The 6,000-nt window shown below is 43.7% G+C and overlaps 2 long non-coding RNA genes across 2 annotated transcripts; one reads left to right on the top strand and one right to left on the bottom strand.

Moving 5' to 3' along the window:
- Positions 1 to 7: 7 nt before the first annotated feature.
- LOC134197997 (uncharacterized) lies at positions 8 to 1,916 on the bottom strand. The gene is made up of 3 exons (XR_009972729.1): positions 1,409 to 1,916; positions 1,006 to 1,135; positions 8 to 212 (listed from the first exon to the last, which is right to left on the bottom strand). It is a non-coding gene; the product is annotated as an uncharacterized LOC134197997 (long non-coding RNA).
- A 522-nt stretch (positions 1,917 to 2,438) lies between these two features.
- On the top strand, positions 2,439 to 3,522 carry LOC134197996 (uncharacterized). Its single transcript, XR_009972728.1, has 3 exons — positions 2,439 to 2,711; positions 3,120 to 3,178; positions 3,238 to 3,522. It is a non-coding gene; the product is annotated as an uncharacterized LOC134197996 (long non-coding RNA).
- The last annotated feature ends 2,478 nt before the right edge of the window (positions 3,523 to 6,000 follow it).

The raw sequence follows: 6,000 nt of genomic DNA, 5'->3' as shown, positions 1-6,000 counted from the left end.
TGGTCAATATAATGACTGATATATTTGAAGTCTCCATCAGGGTCTACTGTCATATCAATAAGATCTATCTGGCCTCTTCGCATGAAACCTGGTGAAATAATCGGCTTGACAGTAGCTACTGACATTTGTGGCGTTTTACATGCGCAGATAACGCATGTCTTCACAAATTGTTGAACTGCAGGTCTCGGGATGCCAAAATACTGCTTTTGAACCTAAGGTAGACACATCTCTGAAACACCATCCATCCACCCGCCCATCCATCCACCCGCCCATCCATCCACCCGCCCACTCACCCACCCGCCCACCCATCCTCTCGCCCACCCATCCACTCGCCCACCCATCCACTCGCCCACCCATCCACTCGCCCACCCGCCCACCCACCCACCCATCCACTCGCCCACCCACCCACCCATCCACTCGCCCACCCACCCACCCATCCACTCGCCCACCCACCCACTCGCCCACCCACCCACCCGCCCACCCACCCACCCGCCCGCCCACCCACCCACCCGTCCATGCACCCATCCACCCGTCCATGCACCCATCCACCCGTCCATGCACCCTCCCACCCGTCCATGCACACACCCTCCCACTCGTCGGTTCACCCTCCCACCCTTCGGTCACCCTCCCACCCTTCGGTCACCCTCCCACCCGTCCGTGCACCCTCCCACCCACTCACCCACCTACCCGTCCACCCACTCCACCCACCTACCAGTCCACCCACCTACCAGTCCACCCACCTACCAATCCACCCACCTACCAATCCACCCACCTACCAATCCACCCACCTACCAGTCAACCCACCTACCAGTGCACCCACCTACCCATCACCCACCTACCCAGCACCCACCTACCCATCCACCCGCCTTCCCACCCGCCTTCTCACCCGCCTTCCCACCCGCCTTCCCACCCGCCTTCCCACCCGCCTACCCACCCACCCACCAACCTCACCCACCATATACCAACCTCACCCACCCACCCACTCATCCATCCAAAGATACTTACATCTGCAAAAACTTTCCGATATCCAGCGTGCACTCTAGAGCCTTCATGGATAGTTGAGGATATCATAAATTTCAGACACGTTCGCTACTTTTAGCCAGTTCCCAAGCAAAGATGTCTTTGTTTCACTTCCCTGTTACAAAGATAGCAAACAATACAGTATATAACCACATCAATTGCATTAATAATTTACATATTCCTAATTAATTAAGTTGGCAAACAAACGAGCAGATATCTGCTAGAGGTGAGAAGAATTGCTAAGTTAATGTCTAATCTAATACAAGTAGCGACATTACAATGACTCACATACCTGTCATACACAAACAAACAGACTAGCAGGCGGGCAGACACAGTCGACACATGCACATGCATAATATTATACATATGAAATTCAGACACATCTGACCTTTGGTGCAGGCACACAAAGAACTTCTTTCAGCCCTAGCACGGGCAGGTCGATTACTGCGAACCCCTTGCTACGAACATAAAATCTGAAACGAGGGCTGTCAACTCGCGCGTGCTTTCCATCTCCACTCGCCAGAACTCGTCGGATTCGCTTAGCCTTCTCTTCACTAATTAATTGCGAGTTCTGTTTCGCTGAAAGAGTCTGCAGAAATTCGCGGAAGCTGTCCCGACGGTGATCAGCCATGTCTAGAACTAACGCGGGTTCGTATTTCGCGCGACTATTCGCGAATGGGTTAGCCCGTATGAGAATTCCCGAATAAGCTAGCCCATTCGCGAACGGTCCGGATTCCTACTTGGGTCGTATCATCGCTAAGCAAACACTGTAACAGCCTGACTGCAGTACGACTAGACATCGAATTCGACACTGCCACAAAACAAGGTCTAAAATCGTCTAGTTGGATCATTTGACCTTGCGTCTAGATCTAAGCCTTCATCCACGAACGGAAGCTGTTTCACTGTCTGTTCAACAGTTGCGCGCGACACTATTGGCTCGAGATTCTAAACAACGTCGGGTCCGCATGCGTGCAGACATTACCACGATTTCCTTCTAATTTATGCGCGCATGCCCTCTTCTCCGGGCGCGCAAGGGAACTTCGAGGCTAGTAACTCCAAACTCTGACTGATAGTCAGTCTTGAGGACTCGAACCAGGTTCCTGTACGAATGCTCCGCTTCTTCGCGCATGTCTTCTTGCCACAGCGCCACGAAAAGCAGTATGCGGATTTTTTGCCACCCTTACCAGAGCACATCTTCATTTCACTGCCGCAAGCGTCGAAGAAGACGCCGGGTAGCGACAAGGCCGTGCTCTTGGCAAAACTCGACGCAAGAATCAGGCGTCTCTAATTTCCGGACTAAGTCACTATGAATCATTCTGAAAATGACTGAAAAACGTGTCGCACTTCCCTACTAATCATCTAACTGACTATGTCAGGTTTCTAGCTAACCGCGGCTTTGTATATCACGAGACGTCACGTGCAACTTAGGGCTGGGGGATACTGGAGTCGCGCCATGAAAGCAATCCTGCTGTTGCTGATGTGGCTATTCTGTCTCTGAGTTGATGAAATTCACAATCCTTGGTTTGATCGCCACTGAGCAACTTTCTTTGCAGATGTCGTGATTTGGGGGAAAAGTTCGGCATTTTTCGCTTTGGCAAGCTGTAGGGCACGCAGACGTGAACTGACAGGATCGTTGTACACGTACAGTGTCTAGAGCGACAGGAGTGTCATTGCGTGACTGCAGTGCTGACGTATGATGGCGTCGTTGCAATTGGTAGATAATTGTGATTGTGGGAAGATAGCCAGATTCATGTCTCACTTGCGTCAGCTAGTACACAGAATACACTCGATACAGCCGATAGAGCGAAACCCAGGCATGAAACAGATATTCTCGTGGCATGTGCATGGGGATCGTAAATTCGAAGTGGCACCGCGGTCACTTTGTCGTGAGATTTCACTTGGGGGTCGACTCCTAGAGAGGGAACCGTCTAAATGCTGAGGCGTGCGTTTGCGTTGTGGTGTGGAACGCAGTCTTCATACACGGTTTCGTGGCGATCGGCCCGGCAGTTTGGCGTGATTGATGTTACAGACAGACAGACAGATAGATCAGACTTTTATAAATTTATAGAAGAGATAGAAGAAGACAAAGTTGTTTGCAGATCGCAGCACTGATTTCACAATGCAAGACTGATAAGCAGTGCGAAACATTGTTGGATTGGTAAGCAACACCGTTTCATATAACTTGCTGCACTAAATTTACAATGCAAAACTGTTTAGTGTAAAAGACAGTGTGCAGAATGGGTTACATTGTTAAACTGTGAAATACACTTTTCGAACGGTAAGGGTAAGACACTCAGCTTTCATAGCACTGATCAGTGGAAACTATTGTTTACAAATGTTGCATGCAAAGCGACACTATTTAATTAAATAGGATACAGCATTTCAAAGAAACCTAACTATTAGATAGCTTATTGAAGGGTATTTCAACTGTAGCTGTTGTCATGATATCAGTTACATACAAATTGCTATGTAGAAAAACAAACAACTGTTTTGCGAGAGAACATTCAATGTCTATCCTGCATACCACAATGCATTTCAGAGACTTTTAATTAATCAACTAATAAAGATAGAGCAATTTTACTTGCCATCGATCAGTACGCACATCTACATGTGGCTGCTGTTCAATATGTCAAAAACAGTCTTCACCATCTTTGCGAGATCATATTTTGGGCTCCATCCCCAGTCTCGACGTGCACTTACATCATCAAGTGTTTCTGGCCAAGAGTCAGCTATGATGATATATAAATATAACAGATGTTATGACATAAATACAACTTACAACAATAATCCATTATCGCTTGAGAATATCAAAGTGAAACGCTATCTAATTATCGTAGAGTTGTATAGAGCAAACTTAGAAATTGGTGACTCTGTAATGTTAACAAAACCTCATCCCAAACTTAATAAGAAGAAATATGTCAGTAATTAGAAATATGAAACAATATAGCTGAGTCTGAAACTGACAAAATATGCAAAGTAACTGCATTTAGTCAGAAGCCATGACTGAAGACCTACATAGATTTCACCACAAGATGCAGGAAAAATGCCAAAAGGAGACCTGAGAAGAACTTCTGTAAATTAAGATGGGTTTAGAAGCTTTGTATGTAATAGTCAGTACACTATATATTTGTTAGGAGCAATGTTCACTGAGTAAATTCTCTAGATCTATGGCTACTTGTGTGCTTACAAAAGTGCTTACAAAAGTGCTTCCATTGTGTACAATCTAGCTTCTATTGCCTGCACGTACTAATCAGTCACTTCTTGTTAGTCATATATACTTAGGACTAATGCCAACGAATTCATAATTTAGGATTCAACAGTCTGCAATATCTTATTGGTGTGTTTGGTTTCAGAATGGTTATAGACCACAAGCACACGGCTTAATTGGCATTTTCAGTATCTATGAAACCCTCTTCTACACTGTCTAACTCTAACTACCTACACAATGAGCAAAAACTAATACATACCATCACTTATTATGAAACTATAGTTTATAATACCTAGAGTGATGGTCTTGTTTAGTGTAATCAGATGCTTTAGTTACTAAAGTAGACAAGACATAAGATTAAGAAATTGAACTATCTGAATGTGCAAATTGATGTAATATGGCAGCTCATTATGCTTTTAGTACCCACACCTGACACTAACTTCTGCCTCTTCAGAAGTTCAACTCAGGAAATGGATCCAACACGAAAATGTCTATAAAGATGTACAGCCAGCTATTTTCAGCAGTGATGATCTTTAGCAGGCAAACCCAGCTCTAGTTAATTAAAACACTTATGATATAACATTTCCAATCACAAAACGCAAACAATTAGACCTCCAACGAATAAAATTTATTCCTATAGCTTAAATAAGACAATCATGCTTGAATAATAAGCAATATTTTTAGGTAAAGGAATTAATACGTCGGCATATCATCATTATCAAATAAAAATGTTGAGTAAATTTCATCTAACTCAAATTATCTATGTTGAATTAACTTCATTTACTGTACATCACAAAGTTTCTGATTTGAGTCACTTCTCCAAAAGACAAAATTAAAGCAACAGTAAAATTGAAACGACAGTTACTTTACATCCAGCTGGGCATATCCTTTAGTATATATCCTTTAGCACGTGTCACACAAGCATGGACCCAACCCGGCCATGTTGTCACTGAATACCTTCAGTACTAAATTTTCACATCATGGAACAGCCACGCAATGAAGCCAACTAGATGAGGTCATGTAGGATATGTCAGTCAACAATGGGTTACTGTCACATGTTACAATTGCTACATGCCAGAAATTATAACAGCAATAGCAGTTTTAACTGCTCCTCATAAGCAAAAAATCTAACAAAGTGTTCAAAAGGCACTTTTGAATGGAAAAATTCTCTTGATTTACAGTAGCATATATTGTAAGCACCATATAATTGTAAATCAGGGTGAAAGACTGTAATTTATGGCACCAATGAATGATACTGTACTGATTTTCAACATATCTATTAGAGTCAATGACATACATGATTATCCTACCATCACGTGCGTAGCACTCGATGATATAATACATGTAGCTAGCCCCATGCTACAGGTCTACCCGTTGGAGCCGGCCCCATAGATCTAACCATATAGAGTTAACATATGCATTGCAGTCAATGATGCAATTGTTAATCCAAAAGCTAATCATGAATGCAATAAGAGCTGTCCCAGAACCCCTTTATAAACTACTGTAGCCATCTTGTCTGGATTCATAAATGCATAGATCCAAATTTGTGAAACATTTCACACAAATATTTGATTTGATCAGATTGCGCTACATAGAACAGTTTGGACAATGGGGTATGATAAAAGGCTGGCTAAGAAGTCATGTTGTTACCTTGATTGACCTAATGCTGCTGAGTTTAGTAGGAAATGGAGATTTTTCAACTCAACTTTGAAAGTGCAATGCTAAGGTCATAATGAGAAAAAGCTCAGCTCACCACTTACTTCAGCCACTAG

Source organism: Corticium candelabrum, unplaced genomic scaffold (assembly GCF_963422355.1).
Source record: "Corticium candelabrum unplaced genomic scaffold, ooCorCand1.1 SCAFFOLD_112, whole genome shotgun sequence".
Taxonomy (NCBI): domain Eukaryota; kingdom Metazoa; phylum Porifera; class Homoscleromorpha; order Homosclerophorida; family Plakinidae; genus Corticium; species Corticium candelabrum.
This window is presented reverse-complemented; position numbering and strand designations above follow the sequence as displayed.